At 36.3% G+C, this 17,631-nt stretch overlaps 1 protein-coding gene and 1 pseudogene across 13 annotated transcripts in view; both read left to right on the forward strand.

Annotated features, from left to right (window-relative positions):
* Positions 1 to 17,631, forward strand: part of LOC121629261 (interferon-induced very large GTPase 1-like) — a 755,663-nt gene that overhangs the window by 537,562 nt on the left and 200,470 nt on the right. The window lies entirely within an intron of this gene.
* On the forward strand, positions 2,933 to 13,673 carry LOC121629361 (annotated as a pseudogene).

Here is a 17,631-nt window from a genome sequence, read left to right on the forward strand (position 1 = left end):
ACCAAAAAGAATCAAACTCTTTTTCTTTGCCTGCAATGCATGACTGGGCTTGATTTTTTACACGAGTTAAAAAGTTGTCTTTCTTGCCCTCCGCAGGAGGGACTTGCTCTTCTGAAATAGACATGTTTTAAAATATGGACTCTGATGTATGTGAATGGATCGTGTCCCCAGGTTTGCTACCTTCACAGCACCTGCGAGATCACAGATCAACCTATTTCACCAGACCACTGGCTTATGTTAACACCGCTAGGTTTCCACCAGTGCGATGCTTCAGTCAAAATGTTCACTCAGCGTCCGGTGTGATATTCGCAAAACCCGGTTTTAATTCTCCACACAACAGAAGTCAACAATCAATGCAGTTTTCCCCCACAGAGCAGAAAAATTTATCCAGTAAAAGGTCTGCTGTCTCAATCCTCTACTGTCCGGAATTAAATGAAGACAGCAGAGAGGTTTTTTTTTTTTTTTTTTTTTTTTCAAAACACTTAAAGCTCTGTGTTTAAAAGCCTCCCCACAATACAATTCCCCCACAATGCAGAAATATCACAGTACCACATGCAAAATCAGCATAGCATAATCACTGAAGTTCTCAATGGAAAAATGTCACAATGTCACATGCAAAATTACCATAGCAAATATCACTAAAGCTTTGAATACACTCACAATGCAAAAATGCCACAACGCTGCAGGCAAAAATCACCACAGAAAAATCTCTAAAGCTCTAATAACACTCACAATGCAAAGATGTCACAATACAGTATACAAAATACCATAGCAAAATAACTGAAGCTCTGATTTACACTCACAATGCAGAAATATCACAATGCTTTAATCAAAATCACCCCCTTCTGAGCTGCTGCTGCTTCTAGAATAGGACAACGCAATCCCACACTTTTAGGTTATTATCTTCAGTTGCTCTATGTTCTGTGTATCAAAGCCACCACAGTTTGCTCTACATACAATTTATTTATATATATATATATATATTTTCTTCCCCACTATTATTGTTGTAATTATATATTTATCTTAATATTTAAATTTATATTTATAAATTATTATTCATAAGACATTAGACAAACATAAAACATACAACGGGGTACCCCAAAACAAAAAAGGGACTGGAACCCTTTTTACTCACAGGAGGACTCTAACCTCCTGCGGTGAGGACTGGCACCTCACTTTTACAGGGACTGAAACCCTGTTTACTTGTAGGGGACTGGCACCCCTATCCTTAAAGGGACTGAAATACCCTTTAACTTTTTAACATATAATGAATTGCTTTCCTACAGACTGGCTTTTTACTCACCAGAGTGAGGGTTCAGGATGTCTGATAAATTTGGTTAAAATCAATCTGCAGTATTCAGTACATATAAGTACAATAGGTTACTGCTTACCTTTGTTGTGGTGGGCCCAGACTCAGACAACCCGAATCCTGCTCTGGATGCTCTCCGTTGCCGTTCTTAGTGGATCACGTCGTGGGTCACCAATTGAAGTTTTAAAATATTCTTTGTTGGCTTTAAAAGATTTGTTCACCACCTGTAAATCAATCATCAGAAGGAAGAGTGTTCAAAAATCCACATTTTTTAAAAGAAGGCAAAAACACCAGAGTTTGAGTAGAATTGACAATTCTTTGTTAAGCCAGTAATAAGAAAACAATACATATCTTCTCGAGAAGGAGGCCTGTTAGCTTAGCTTCTGATCACTAATACACGAAGTGTCGGGAACCTTCGGTTCAGCCAAAAGACCCGCCTAACTAAATTATCCTCCTCATTTATAGTGATACAAAGCATTGTGGCTATGTGCGTGCATGTGGTGAGCCTTCATGTGAATGTGTATTTTGCAAGGTGGTCCTTCCTTCTTCCGGGAATTTGATTCCTCCAGGTCCTCCTTCTGAGGTGCGTCAGAGCTGAAAGGAAAAAGATACTATGCTCTGCTTCACTATCTTTTTCTGCCTTTCTACTGACTCCCTTGTACTTTTTCTCACAATATTCACACAAAGGCTATTCTTTTAATGATTTCTGAGTTACTGGGAAATTCCGTTCTGCTAGGAGTGAATAGATAAGCAAAGAGATACAAAAATATTTACGATTTACTCCCTAGTGGCCATCCAGAACATTGTCAAGGCCGCTGGTTCTTAGCTCTTTTCTCAGTATTGAACTCAGTAACCCTATATGAGTTTATGTGAATACACTATCTGTAACCTGCAAAGCAATGATAACAATTAAGCTGTAGTTCTATTAATTAAAAGCAGAGCCTAATGCATGTTACTAAAATCTAAGGATAAAATGTAAATGAATAAATGAATAAGAATGCTTAAATGAGTAAATGAATAATAAATGAGTAAATGAATCAAAATGCTTATAAAATATTTGCAACAATATTTATTTTGATTGTTTGTCATTCTTATATATTGTGAAATTTTGTAAGATATTGTGAGAACGAGCCAGTCTTTTGAACGGCTCTTTGAAAGGAACGGCTCCTCAAGATCCAGCTCCCTTCAAAGTGCCATAAATCACATCTCTACTTCTCTCCTCGTCTTGCCTCTTCCAGCCGTTTATTTTTATGTTTTGCTGCTGCCTTCCCGGATCCTTTCTGCACATGCGCAGTCAGATGGACTGAACCAATGTAGTGGTAATGGGGGGGGTCCTGAGACACACATAATACAATAAGCATTCTGCTGCCATTTTAGCTAAAGGATTTTATTCAAAAACATAATTAATGTTGGTAAATAAGTAATAACTGTATGAACCATAAGTGTATGAGGAGTTTTATGGGCCCTCAGGAACTTGGGGCCCTAGGCAACCGCCTAGTTTTGCCTAATGGTAAGTCCGCCCCTGAATGTAAGCTGTTGTCACATGGTTTCCAAGAAACAGAGCTCTTTTTCTTTCCCTTTCACTTTTCTCATTTTGAAACAAAAGAATACACCTGCAGACTTCACAGCCAATTGAAGAACATGGGCGGAGTACATGAAAAACAGATATTTTGAAACAAACAAGCCTCTGATCTGAGATTACATGCAGTCACTAACAGGGACTGTGGAGTCAGGACAGTGAGAGCTAAACAAACAAACGGAGCCAATACAACTAAAGGTGAGTTCATGCAAACAGTGTTTTTGATTTAAAATCTGAGTTTGTGCAGTTTTATATTCTGAATTAAAATTTCACTTTAAGTCTTGTGCTAATTTGGATTAAAGTGATTTTTCAAAAATATTTGGACACATATTTGCTTCACAAATTCATCTGTTCACTTAAAGTGAACTTATGTGATTTTTCAGTACAAAAAAAAAACATTTTAAACTTTGCATCATGCATGAAATGGTTCTAACAGAATAAAACATCTGGATCTGGATTGCTTTTGTAGTTTTCCCTGCATACACACAACTTTTTCCACTTCCTTAAATATTTTATACTTCCTTGTCTGACAGCCAAATCGGGTGTGTCACTAGAAGTTGGTGAACGTAACCCGGTAACTTCCTCTATAGACTGTTAATTAAAATGCTTTAAACCATGCAATAATCTTTAGACAAACACAGAGATTTTAATTCCACTTTATCTGAACATGTTGTAGATATTAGAAATGGGACCCTGAATGCCTCATAAATGCTGTATTTTGTATGAGAAGCTTTAAAGCGCCCCTTCAGGTCATGTTACATAAAGCAGGAAGATATAAAAAAAACATAAAAAAGCCCATTTTAATACGGATTTTAAGTTACTTTGCATTAATTCTGGAAAACAAAATGAAACATTAAAATTTCAGAATTCCTCCAACTATCCACAAAGCACTTTGGATGACGATCTGTGTTTTTAGTGAGGAAGTATTACAACATTTTTATAATCAGCTTCATCTTGTGGCTGTAAAGATGAAGAGCAGATAAGATGGAGGAGAACAAAGACAACCCAACAAGAAGAGGGAAGGGAGAGTCTGAAACCAAATCTGTTTCCTCTGAGACAAATGATGAAGTTAATTCATTTATTTGAAAATAAAACTTCATTAGAAAGAAGTATGACTTGATGGTGAGATTGTTCCATAAGTTGATCCTGTATTCTCTCTTTCATGACAATGCAGTTCAGCTGGAGGAACGTACAGCTGACAGTAAGGTGGGATATTTCTTCTTTGTGCCAGAAATCATTAAATCATAATTTCACCACACAGATGTGATGGTGTTTTATCTTGCTCTATTTCATTAATCATGTTCTGCAGTAGTTAGTTATAGTTAAATAGTTATAACATTTTCCTGAGTTTTTTTCTTTATCTTTATGGAAAATGTCAGCAGGTTAAGGAAATTAGGCAGGAGACCTTTGCAAAAGATTTAGGAAAAGACAACCTCACCTCAACGAGAATCCCATTACATATAAACTCAGCTTTGATGTGGGTTTGTAGAAATTAAATGACAGATTTGCATAATTCATTTTCTCTGATCAGTGTTTTATATTCCAACTAATGCGATTCTATCAGTGTTACAAAAATGCTGCATAATGTCTTAGTATCTAAAGATGCAATATCATTTATTAATTTATGATCAAATTGGATAATTAAGTAATGAAAGAAGAAGGCACAAATAATGAAGAAAACATTGGAGCTCCTTTCCTTAATAATTGGAATATTGAAACAGTGATTATTATGCTGCTGCTTAGATACTTCTAGGTCATTTAACTCAGGAAAGTTACTGAGAAAAATGGACACTTTGGCCATACCCTCTGTCTCTAATAAATCTACCTGGATTATGTTTTAACATCTTATGTTTTTTTTGTGTGATCCTCTTAACACTCAGCTCTCAGAGAAGAATGACAAAAGCATAGAGGGAGAGGATGAAACCATCTACATCAGCAGCACACAGTCACAGAGGTAATATTTTGGAATATTATACATTATTTACAAATTATAGATATTTTTTCAGTCACAATAATCACAATTATCTTTTTCAGTGATGGCTGAACTCACACTTGGATTAACTGGTGACCCAACCTGCATCGAGATTGGATCAGAGAACTTCCTGCTTGATCATGATGAACAAAAAAACGCGAAACAGTTTTCAGACAAACTGTATGATCTTTGTGGTCGACAAATCTGTGTCATTAACATGCTTGGTCTGCCAAATGTTGACAAAATCCCATTAAATCAGGCAGTTCATGCCTTTATCCTGCTGATACCAAATGGCCAGCACAGCATCCATTACAGATCAGGAATAGAGTGGTTAGAAAGAACTTTTGGGAAAGAATGTCTTTCTTATGTTATGACAGTCCTGACTCATAAGTCGGATGGCAAATGTGAGAGGGCACTTGCAGACCTGAAAGCTAATCACAGTTTTGTTGAACAAAGATACTACACATGTAGAAGAAGTATGATGGATTTAGATGAGATAAAAGGTCTTTTGAAGAAAGTAGATGCCATGGTCTCTGAAAACAACCCAAAACTTGATAAGAGACAGATGTTTGCAGTGAACCAAGAGCTGAAAATGCAGCACCACCATTTCCTCCAAACAGAAAGAACGAAAACAGGTAAGATTTTATTATAAACTGAACTTTTGTCATTTTTTAACAAAGCCAGAAAATGTCAAAATACATAAAAACCATCAATCCTTTAAATATACTTTTTTAATAATAAAATGGTCAAATCATTAGAGCTTCATTATAAAAATCATTGCAATCTGTTACTATATGATCTATCATGACAGCAAATCAAGAATTAACGTTTCTAAAGGTAAAATTTTAAAGAAGATTTTAATTTAAAATAAATAGCTCACACAATCAGACAAATATAAACACATTATTACAATACTACTATTATGAATACTACTACTACTACTAGAGAGAGAGATTTAATTGTAAATTGAATAAAAACTTAGTACAAAAATAAACAAATAAAAAAATCTAAATGCTTACGTTGCAGTGAGAAACTTATTTAGTTAATGTAAGGTGTTTATTTACTAATGTCTAATATTGACATCTTCATTTATTTCTCGACATGTTTACTTTTATTGCTTTTGAGTTAAAGAAGTGATCTATCAGTGGTTTCAGCTAGTAAATCCACAGGTTCTAGTTTCTACACAGGGTGGAGTTTCTTCGATGGTTCGCTTCATTTCTGGCAAATATTTTCTGTTTTACAAAAACAATGGCGGCTGACATGGTGCACTGCCTTCGAGAGCTCATGGAGGCAGACAAAGAAAATATCTGTCTGTTAAACAATTTACAGCACAAACAAATGAAAAGAAGAAAGAAACGTTGTTCCGTAGTTGTTCAGCAACTCTGTCTTTTCTGGGCTTGTTGTTGGCATGTTGGTTATTATCCTGTTTACAAGATTTGCAGTTATATACACTCTATACATGCCTCTGTTAGGGGTGTGTATGACTAATCAATTAGTTGAAATGGTGCACAAAGTCAACAGCTTCCTTTAAAAGGTTGACCGTTTTTGTTTTGACAATAGTTATGTGGCACAGAGACATGGTGCTGTTTACAGTCCCAGCATGGCCCCTTAAAGGTCGAGCTAGAGGAGGAGAGAGAGAGTGTGTGTCTCATTACGTGAGTGCACTAGAATGTAGTGTGTTGTGCACACTAAGTACTTTCTTCTGTAGTACACACACTATAAGTGTTGACTCAAATGGAACATTGACGTGTTTTACTTACCGGTAGTGACGTTCTACCATCTGACTACGATTCTTCTGGGAGCCAAAAATATCTGCTTGCTATAATTTACAGAATGAATTTCCAACTCTTTACTTTCTTTTGTTACCCCTTAACCCCACGTTTAAATTAAGTCACATCCAACATCTACACAGGATCCTCCTATTGGCTGAACATGAGCTGGAACATATGCTTATTTATTTAATGTATATGACCCTCCTACATTTGTGCCTAATGGCAGCACCATTTCATAAATCTCTTTGTCATGAACAATCTGACTAAGTTCTTCCAAATCCAAAATAACGTCCACATACATTTTTGCATGTCATTATACTTTATGCTATTAAATGCCTTTTTTAATGTTTTGTCCTTAATTGACTAAATATAACACCATTACCAGCTGTATCTTGTTGTAACCACTGTGGTATGAACTGGAGTCCATCTAGCACTGTTTTCCCTCTTTGTACTGTACATATCTCTCTGGAACAAAGAAAACATCAGACTAACGTCTACATGTCCCATATTAGGACCGAGTTACTTTTCAAATATTTTTGCAATCACACTTTATATGTGAAGAATTGAATTGTTTAAAACTTAAATTGGAGATAGACTTAACTTATTAGGTCACATTTTATGTGCAATTGTTCATTAAAGGTTTGATTTGTAAGATTTTATGTGTTTGAGTTAAAATCAGTGGAAATTAAAACAGTAACCAGAGGATGCCAACAAGGGGAATGTGGGACTTCACTTCCTCACCACATGCAGGAGTCAAGGAAAGCTGATGTCTATGTGTTACTTACTAGTTATCCCCTTATTGGGACTTTTACACAATATGTCATGCATATATGTATATTATCCACATTAATGTGTTCCTGTAAACTCTCAAGACGCATTTGAACTCCGATGGCCTAGACCTAAACGCCAAAACTAAACCAGATATTTCCTAATTTAAAAAAGATAAAAGTACAGCAGTTAGCCACTCTGAATGGCCTCTCAGTCACAGACACACAAATGCAGCAGGATCGGATCATCACACCACGGCTGTAATGAAATAAAGAATAGTCCAATATCAATTGTAGAAAGAGTACTGCAGCCACAAGAGAAGCTTCAAAGATGACGGAGCCTCTATCATCAGATAAACATCCTGCCAACACATTTTAGAAAATGTGGAAACTAAGAGCAGTGTCACATCATCCACAGCTATGGGTAACAAGGTGGACACAGACAAGGCCAGAGGTGCACAGATCTGAATTTCAGCAGCTTAGCTAGTCTGATCACGTACTAATTAATGCTGAGCTGTAATCCCACAGAGACGGGAATACACGAGGAAGATATTAAATGAGTTAAGATTAAATCACACATTTAGAAATATCAAGTGTCTTGTTCGTAATTAATATGATCATCTGAGACTGTGCTGTCTTCTCAGTGAGAATAAAGAGAGCATTTCATGTTGTGTGTGTAATAATTGTGTGTTCACCTCGCAGCCAGTACTCATGGATGCGTTTTAACATCTTCATGTAACATAAACAGAGAAAAGTGATGAGTTTACTTTACATTTAGCTTGTGGATTTTATTAAGGGAAAATGTGGAAAAATGAAGTTAGATGTGGTTTAGTTTTGTTGTTCAGAAACACACACCTGACAGAAAGCAGTTTGATAGATTAGATTGTTTGAATATATTAAAGGTTTCTTCTTTCAGACAAAAGTTAAGGTAGAAGATGTTTGTTGTTTTATCTTTACCTGGTGTTTTAACTCATCAGGCCTGATAAGATAAAACACCAGATGTTTGATGATTTAATGGAGTCATTTTGCTTTTTGATTGAAGCAGTTCTGTCTTTGTTTTTTCATTTAACACACAATTTTACACATGTCCAAAAACAAGTCCAAATAATGAAAAACCCTTTGACTGAGTAACTCTGCACACATTTACTTTTAGTTTAAAAATGTCCATAACTTTTATGTTCTGATGATCTTCTACAGGTACTTGTGAAATGGATCTAAGTGGAAATAAGGTAAGATATTTATATATTTTACAGGAAACAGTGGGAAGCAATATTATTCCTCTTTTTCTGAAATACTAAATTATTATTTTTTCATCATTTACAGCAGTCAGTGATTCTTACAGAAGAACAAAACAAGAAAAAACTTCCAGAAGAAACAGAGATACTGTTTGACATACTTCACCTTCAGGACAGTTATCAACAAAAGATGTCACCAGCAGACTTTTTAAAAATACGTCCACCTGTGAAACACAGCAATGAAACCTGTGAGAAAGATTTAGCTCAAACATTTCTCCAGAGGTTAATGATGTTAGATTACAGAGCCAGATACATCCCTTTACACCAGGGCAAGTCTGACGGTGTTTATACTGATGACAGTGACTTAGATGCTCTTTATCGCATCATCCTAGATCTTGATCAATCAAAAATGGCTCATGTGCACCCAATGGATGTCCAAATGGCAGTATTTTACTGCTCAGACAGCTTCCTTAAGCAGGACATGATCACAAAGTTGTCACAGTGTCAGTATGCCCTACCTTTGCTTGTTCCTGATCCTGTATCAATGGATATTGAGTGTCCTCTGTGGACATTCAGAAAAATAACCAAAACATGGAAGAAAACTGACAAAAAGGAAAAATTTGTCACTGTTACCATGAAGAGCATGCCAGTCTGCAAAGCTGAGACACCCTTGGTGTCATTTTTCCGTCTGGGTTCACTGTCTCTGTCTAAATCTCAGCTGATGAACACTTTGATCAACAACCGTCACAGCACCTTCTTCCACAGAAACTGTCCAGGTAGCACCAAATCTCGTCATTTGATGGATGGTGTGGCAGAGATTACCTGGTACTGTCCTGCTGAAAAACCCAATGATTCCTTCACTGACTGCGTTGCCTTCTGTAATCTTCATGGTGATTCTCTGTTGATTGAAAAACAGCGTGAAATACTGACTGAAAAATCTTCAGTCATTGTTCTTCTGCTGCCAACTCTGGAGAAAAGTGAAAAAAGTTATACAGTTGTTTCATCCCTTCTAAAGTCCACAAAACCTCTGATTTGTCTCATCGCTGATAGTGACTGTGGTGCAGTTCGGGCAAAACCAGGAAAATACAAACTGGGTTTGAAGGACAGAAGCCAGTCAGATGTTTGTGAAGAGCTGAAAGGGATTATTGGAAAGATTTTATCTGGACCACATACAACCTTCCAGCTTGAATCTCTGGCCGAGGTCTCTGGGATCAGAGTGGATGAAAATGACTCAGTCTGCCAAAAAGGGAAATCTGCTGCCATGGTAATGGTGAAAATGATTGAGGGGATGGATATTTCTAAGATCAAAGAGAAATTTCTCCCTTGTCAAGGCCAACTTTGGTACAACTGGTGCAGAATAAACAAAGAGCTGTATCACCTCAAAGGAAACATTGAGAAAGAAAAAGAACAGAAGGGAAAACAACTGATGGAAATACGACAGAAACAATGTGATGCTTCCTGTAGTGAACTGATTGAGTCATTCACTAAAAGCCTCCTGAATCTACCATCTAAAGACAAAGAATATTTCCTGAAGTGGACTCAGATCCTAATAGATGGCCTCTCCACTGATAATCTCTCTTCAATTCTCCAAAACTATGATGAAACGTGGTCTGAGGTCTTGGATCTGAAGAAGAAACACGATAAATCTGCAGCGTTAAAAGAAAAACAAGCTGAACTTGAACATTTATCAAAAAAGCTGCAGTCAGCAACTTTTGGCTTGGAGCACATCTTCAGAGAAATGGGACAGATCTACGAAGCCCATAAGTCTCAGAAGAAACAAACAGGAAGCCGACACACTGACTGGGTTAAATACCCTGAGCTGGCAGCAGATCTGATGATATCAGGATACCCCATGGAGCTGATGGACGGTGATGCAGGTCATGTTCCATTAACATGGATCTCTAGTCTTTTACAGGAAGTCATCAACAAACTGGGTGACCAGAGAGTGTTTGTGTTGTCAGTGTTGGGCGTACAAAGCAGTGGGAAATCAACAATGCTGAATGCCATGTTTGGATTGCAGTTTACAGTGAGTGCTGGCAGGTGCACCAAGGGCGCCTACATGCAGCTGGTCAAACTTTCTGATGAAATCAAGAATGACTACAAGTTTAACTATGTTCTGGTTGTGGACACTGAAGGACTGCATGCTCTTGAGTTGGCCGGTAACACCTGTCTTCATCATGACAATGAGCTGGCAACATTTATTGTTGGTGTGGGAAACATGACATTGATCAACATCTTTGGTGAGAATCCAGCTGACATGCAAGATGTCCTGCAGATTGTTGTTCAGGCCATCATGAGGATGAAGAAAGTTAAGCTCTCCCCAAGTTGTGTGTTTGTTCACCAGAATGTCACAGATGTTGCAGCTGTAGAGAAAAACATGGACGGAAAGAGACGGTTGCAAGAAAAACTGGACAAGATGGCTCAACTAGCTGCAGAGGAAGAGGTGTGTGACGTTGAGTGTTTCAATGATGTCATTGCATTTGATGTGCAGAAGGATGTGAAATACTTCGCCCAGTTATGGGAGGGAAGTCCACCAATGGCGCCTCCAAATCCTGGTTATAGTGAGAGTGTCCAAGAGCTGAAGAACATCATCCTGTCTAAAGCTTCAAAGTCTACAGGAATCCTTCTGTCACATTTCAGCAGCAAAATCCAGGATCTGTGGAACGCACTGATGAATGAACACTTTGTGTTTAGCTTCAAAAACACTCAAGAAATTGCAGCATACAGAAAACTTGAGGTCCAGTACGGTAACTGGACCTGGACCCTCAGGAGTGAGATGCTGAAATATAAAAACCAGCTTCATCTTAGAATTGTAAAGGGACAGCTCGACAAGATTGAGAACAGCTATCTTTCTAAAGAAATGAACAAAACATATGAAGAATTAAAAAAACAAATGGCAGCTTACTTTGAGGATGACAGAGACAAAGAAATGTTGGTTCAGTGGCGGGGCCAGTTTGAAAACAAAATTAAAGAGTTTCATGAGGAGCACATTAGAGAAGTGAAAAGAAAGTTGGATGAAGTTATCCAGCAGCAGAATGCTCGAAAAAAGCTTGACAGCAAGAAGACAGAGTTTGAGAACAAACTGCTGCAAAAGAGCAAAGAGCTCGCGCACCAGTTAAAAGATGTCGTAGAAAATGAGGAAGAGCTCAAAGCGCAGTTTGACTCTGTTTGGAGTAACTGGGTAGCTGAACTAACTTCAGATATGACACCCATTAAGGACATCAACCTGGAAGAAGATCAGTTTAATGTCCTTCAAGCCCTTGGGATTGAATGGGATCTCATCAATGAGTCAAAAATCAGTGGGAGATACAGAAATCTGCCAGAAGTTGGGAATTACTTTGGTTATATAACCTTAATGAAGAAATCAAAAGTGGCAAATGCATGGGATTATGTTCAAAACAAAACCTTTTTAAAAGTGAGTCTTTTAAACCATGATGACCAGGAAGTAATCAGATTCTTCATCAACAAAGTGGAACAGGAATCACTGAAGGTCATTCAGACCAAACCTGTAGCAACACAAGGCTACACTTCAACTTATCTACAAGAAGTGGCCAAACATGTTCAAAAGAAAGTGACGGAATTTGAATCCGAGCGAAAGTATATCTTCCAGAAGGAGTTTACAGTTGATCTCTTACTGTATGTTTTAGACAGAGCAACAAGTTGGCTTTTACAGTCACACAAGATGTACAAAGAGAACAATGATGCCCTCACCTATTTGAACAGCAAGAAGAAGGAATATTACAACATTTTCAAAAGCTACTGCAAGGGAAGCTCATCTGCTGTGGTGTTTGGAGAATATTATATGTGAAAGACTGAAGGTTTCAGCTGTTGAAGCCGTCATTGATCAGAATGCAGTTGATCTCGCTGGAGAAATGAGATGCAGTCTCCCAGCATTCAATGGGAACAGATGAACCTGGAGAAACATGTGTTGGTGTCACTTGCAGAGAAAGAAGACTTCTTTTTTCACTTTCTCTGCTTTGCTGCTGTAATAAGTGAATTCCCCCGTCCATGGGATCAATAAAGTTTAATCTAATCTAATCTAAATACAAAACCTACATCAAAAATCCAAGGAAGCAAGTAGAGGCTTTTATAAAAGAAGAAGTGAAGAAATACATCTTTACAAAGCAGAAGGAAAAAGCACTGAAAATACTCAAGAAGAATGTAGATGACATCAATAAGCTCATTAAACAAGCTTTATTTGAAGCAACAGACAAAGTGAAGAAGCAGGAAGGAAACATAGACATGTGGGTAAAGGTGCTTTCCTCCTCACTGAACAACAAGCTGACACTTGATACCATTTTTTGTCAAAACTTCAGAGACATCAACAATTTTGACTTTCTTAAAGAAAAGTTAGAGAAAGGTCTTGAAACCGTCACTACGGAGATGAGCCGCCTCCCACTGGATAAAGTGATGGAGTGCAATCAGTGGCAACATATCTAATTGATCAATATACTAAATCTTTATAAAATAAAATATTATAAAAGTTAGAAACACTGTGATGAGAAGATTACATAAAAAGATTTAAAAGAGAGAACAATTTTATAATCTTTTATTTAGTTTTAAAATACATCTAATATATTTGGTCTTTTAAAGGTTGTTTTTCAACTAAACATTTTTATCTTTTTCAATATTATAGAGATGCATGACATGGTGTTCATAAATAATATCAAGATTTCTATTTTTTTGTTGTTGTTTGTTTTTTTTACCTTACATTATTGACCAAACATTAATGACATGAACCTTATATGTTTTACGTTTTATCTTTGTAATGTGTGAAAACAACTTTAATGTGTCTGAAAACTTTTTTAAACAAATTCTTGCAATTTCTTCTTTGGATGTTTGAGAAACAGTGGAAAGATGTAAAATGTTGAACTTATAGACCATGTCATGTGTGGTTTATTTCATTTTAATATTATTACTTTTTGCAGTTTTGACATTTTTAATTTCTTATTGTTTTGCTCTAAGAATTTATAAAAGAACATGGAGCATTTCTTTGAACTGTTAATGTCCATATTTGAAAATTCATGTTCCTTACCTGAATAAATTTTCTCTGCAACATAATCAACAATTGTTTCAGCCTCTTGATAATTTGTTATGTGGTAATTATGTGGTAACTGTCTGGAAATGTCTAGAAAAAGTCTCTCTCTCTCTCTTTCTATATACATATATATATATATATAAAGTTATTATAGTGACTTAATTTCATAATAAACTAATAATGATTGGATATTTTCTATGTAATAACCACGAATCAGGGCTGCAAAATAATCAATTATATGTTTCTGTGTCATTCTGCTTAAATTTCTTCCAGGATCTCAATATTCTGTGTATGTTCTCCTGTAGCCTGATGAACATGAAACTCTTGTGATTGACTTGTTAATGTTAGTCTGTAGTTTGGCCTCCAATAATCACACGGAATGGTACTAAGTCTGAAATATGTCTGCATTAGGGCCAGCAGTCCTTCATCATGTAGTCTGCAAGCTAAATTTAATTTCTGATCATCTTAGTCTTCTCATCCAAGTTTCACCAACTTGCATTCCTCCAAACAGAAACAATGACAGAAAAAGAATAAAAATACAAGGATCACAATACTGGCAGTTATTTGATCAACAGCCTTGCGTATATGAAAATGAGTTTAAAAATGGAAAACTCTGACTCAGGTGTAGCACCAGTCCCACCTAACTTTTGTTATACACAGTTAACACAACTTTTTCTGCAATAATGTCACGAATCTACGTGTCTAAACACCTAAAAACCACTAAACAAACCAGAAATCTGGGTGTAGACATGGACTCAGACCTAAAAAATTTACCCCAAGGGTAAAAGATCTGATGTCTCAGCGGGACTTGTTGACTTGTTTTTATTTATTCTTTTTATTTTATTTTATCTTTTAATTAACCTTTATTTTACAGGGAATTCCGACTGAGATTACAAAATCTCTATGTAAGGGAGCCCTGGCCAAGACAGCTGTAGTCCAAAATTACATTACAGACAGTAAAACAACTAATCAAAAACAAACAACATAAAACATACAGTATAAAACATATTAAATATAAAACTAAGAGGGCAACAGAATACAGAAAGCATAGTTAGCTGGACAAGCAGTTACAGTAACCTATTGAGTCGGCCTCCCAACACATTTTTAAAAGCTCTCAGTGAAATCAATTCCTACAGTTTTAAGTCAGTTTATAAGCTGTTCCAGGTTGCAGGGGCAGAGAATTTAAAAGCGAGCTTTGGGAACTATAGATAAAATAGTACCCATGTGAAAGTCTACATCCGCATAGGGAAGGCCACTGAATTCTGGCATAAAGGGTGCAGTGGTTAATGAGAGCTTTGCAGCCTGTATAATAAACCTTAAGGCACTGTAGTACACACTGTCCAGAAAGCACAAGGACTGCACAGAGCCATGCACATACAGCAGGTCTCCATAGTCCATCAAAGGAAGAACCAGTTTTTTTTCTGGTAAGATAGGAGAAACAAGATTTATTGCTATAATAAAAGCCCAGCTTAAGCTTAAGTTTCTTGACAAGGTTTCGATATGTAATCTAAAAGTTAAATGTTCACCAATTAAAATACCTAAATACTTATACTGAGCCACAAACTCAATATGACCACCATGCAAGGTTTTATGTTGAGAGTCCATGTTTTCATCTTTAGTCGGCTTGATTATTGTAACAGTGCTTTTACAGGTCTACCTAAAAACTCAATTAGATCCCGGAAGCTTGTTCAGAACTCTGCTGCTCAAGTCCTCATTAAGACCAAGAAAATGAACCACATCAGTCCAACTCTGAGGTTTTGACACTGGCTGCTTGTTCGTCAGAGAATAGACTTTAAAGTTCTGCTGCTGGTCTATAAAGCTCTGAATGGTTTAGGACCAAAATACATCAGATACCTCTTGACCCAGTATGAACCTTCCAGACCCTTCAGGTCACCTGGATCTGGTCTCTTATCAGTTCCCAGAGCCAGAACCAGACACGGAGAAGCTGCATTCAGCTTCTATGCTCCACATGTCTGAAAAAACTCCCAGAAAGCCTCAGATCAGCTGAAACCCTCAGTTTATTTGAATCCAGGTTAAAGACTCTCCTGTTCTCTGCTGCATTTCAGTAGTTTTTATTTAAAAGTTCAAATCTGCATCTGTTTCTTTTAATCTGGAATTAATAAACTTGTCCTTATTTTAAAACTGTTTTTATCATGTTCTTTCTTGTTCTTTCTCTTTTTTAAATGTTAAATTATGTTTCTTATTATCTGTAAAGTACTTTGAATCACCGTCGTTGAATAGTTCTTTACAAATAAACTTGCCTTGTCTAAACATTTTGTAGGCATTTCCAGGCAGTTACCACATAATTACCATAATATTACCATACTACTACCAAATACTTTCACTTTATTGTTAAATTTGTTTGTCTCTCATTACTGTAGCTTACATGCTCCTTATTACCCTGTAACTTCAGTTATATTCTATTGTTACCTTGATGTACCCAGTGTTACTACCAGGATGTTGCCTGGTTATTACTTACATAATATTACACATGGGGGTGCCTCTGGGCTCTTGGGTGCCTGGTGGGGTCAGTGGCTGCCAATCCTGACCGCAGGGAGCTCTGGCCAGGGCTCTCTTCTGCCATAATTCAAAGTAAATAAATAACAGTAAATAAATAAATGAATCAGATTATCAAGAGGAGCCTTATATCCATAAACCCCCCAGCACAACACAGCAACCAGGCTATCATTCAGCTTTCTATGATGCTGGACAAGACAGGTTAAAAAACTAAAAATAAATCAAAACGAGACAATATTTTCCATTAAATGGTAAAATTTTAACATCTAGTGTTGTTTATGTTCTATTGGAAATAAAATAGGGGTTACAGAGATTTACACATCACTGCATTTTGTTTGTACATTTTACACAACTCTTGGGACTGATGAGCTGCAGTAGCTATTGAAAAAGAATTACCACTGACATGTTATGCTCATATTAAGCCAGGAAATGAGAAATTATTTATTTTATTAATATATGAGAAACCAGAGAAAGTGTACAAATACAATAGCCGTGTTAATGTAATACACCACTACATAGTGTAGGATTAAATCTTTTTAGAAATAAATCTAACATATATTTGAACATTATACAGGTTAGTACGGTTCCTGAGAAACAAAACACATTTACATTTTAAAAAACATTTTAAAAAGTTGAAAACAAAATTACATTTAAAAAACACACATTTTGAAAACAAATTTATTTTTTATAAAGCACATTTGCAAATTTTAAAAAATATTCACATTTTAGGAAACAAATTTACAAAATATTAAACTCATGTACACAAGTAAACACAAATCTGCACGAGCCAAAATACAAATACAACTCCTAAAGAACAAATTAATAAAAGAATAAATATCCAAAGTGACGTGAAAGTTCAAACTAATGATTTGTAGTTCAGTTACACGCAGGACAAGTTTGTTTTCAAACTTAAAAATGTGTTTTATGAAATTTAAATTTGTCTTCTAAATGCAGTTTTGTTTTTGAATTTGTTAATGTGTTTTTTTGTTTTGTTTTGTTTTGTTTTTGTTTTTTTAATTTAAATGTGTTTTGCACTTCTCAGCTTGGGTTGGGAGATTATGACATAGTCCTTCTTTGGATCAATATTACAAATGTACATAATGGTAAAAAATGTAGTAATGTATTAATATGAAGCTATCTTCCAAATGCAGTTTCAAACACGTTTCATGTGAACATTATGGTTACGTAGTCTTAATGTCAACAGTCTGAAAATATGTCCAATAAATAAACTGTGTAATCACGCTGTAGCACAGCATGGTGGAGTTTTCAGGTCCAGATAGAAACCAAACTTCATAGAAACTTCTTGTCCCTGCCTTGTCCATGTGTACCTGTTACTGAATGAAGAATGTTTACATGAAGGACTGACCAGCGGCAGGATCAGGAACAATGTTCATGAGTTAGTGTTTGAGTATTAACATCAACACTTTGATCTCTTCCTCCTC

This window comes from Melanotaenia boesemani, chromosome 2, assembly GCF_017639745.1.
Source record: "Melanotaenia boesemani isolate fMelBoe1 chromosome 2, fMelBoe1.pri, whole genome shotgun sequence".
NCBI classification, from domain to species: Eukaryota; Metazoa; Chordata; class Actinopteri; order Atheriniformes; family Melanotaeniidae; genus Melanotaenia; species Melanotaenia boesemani.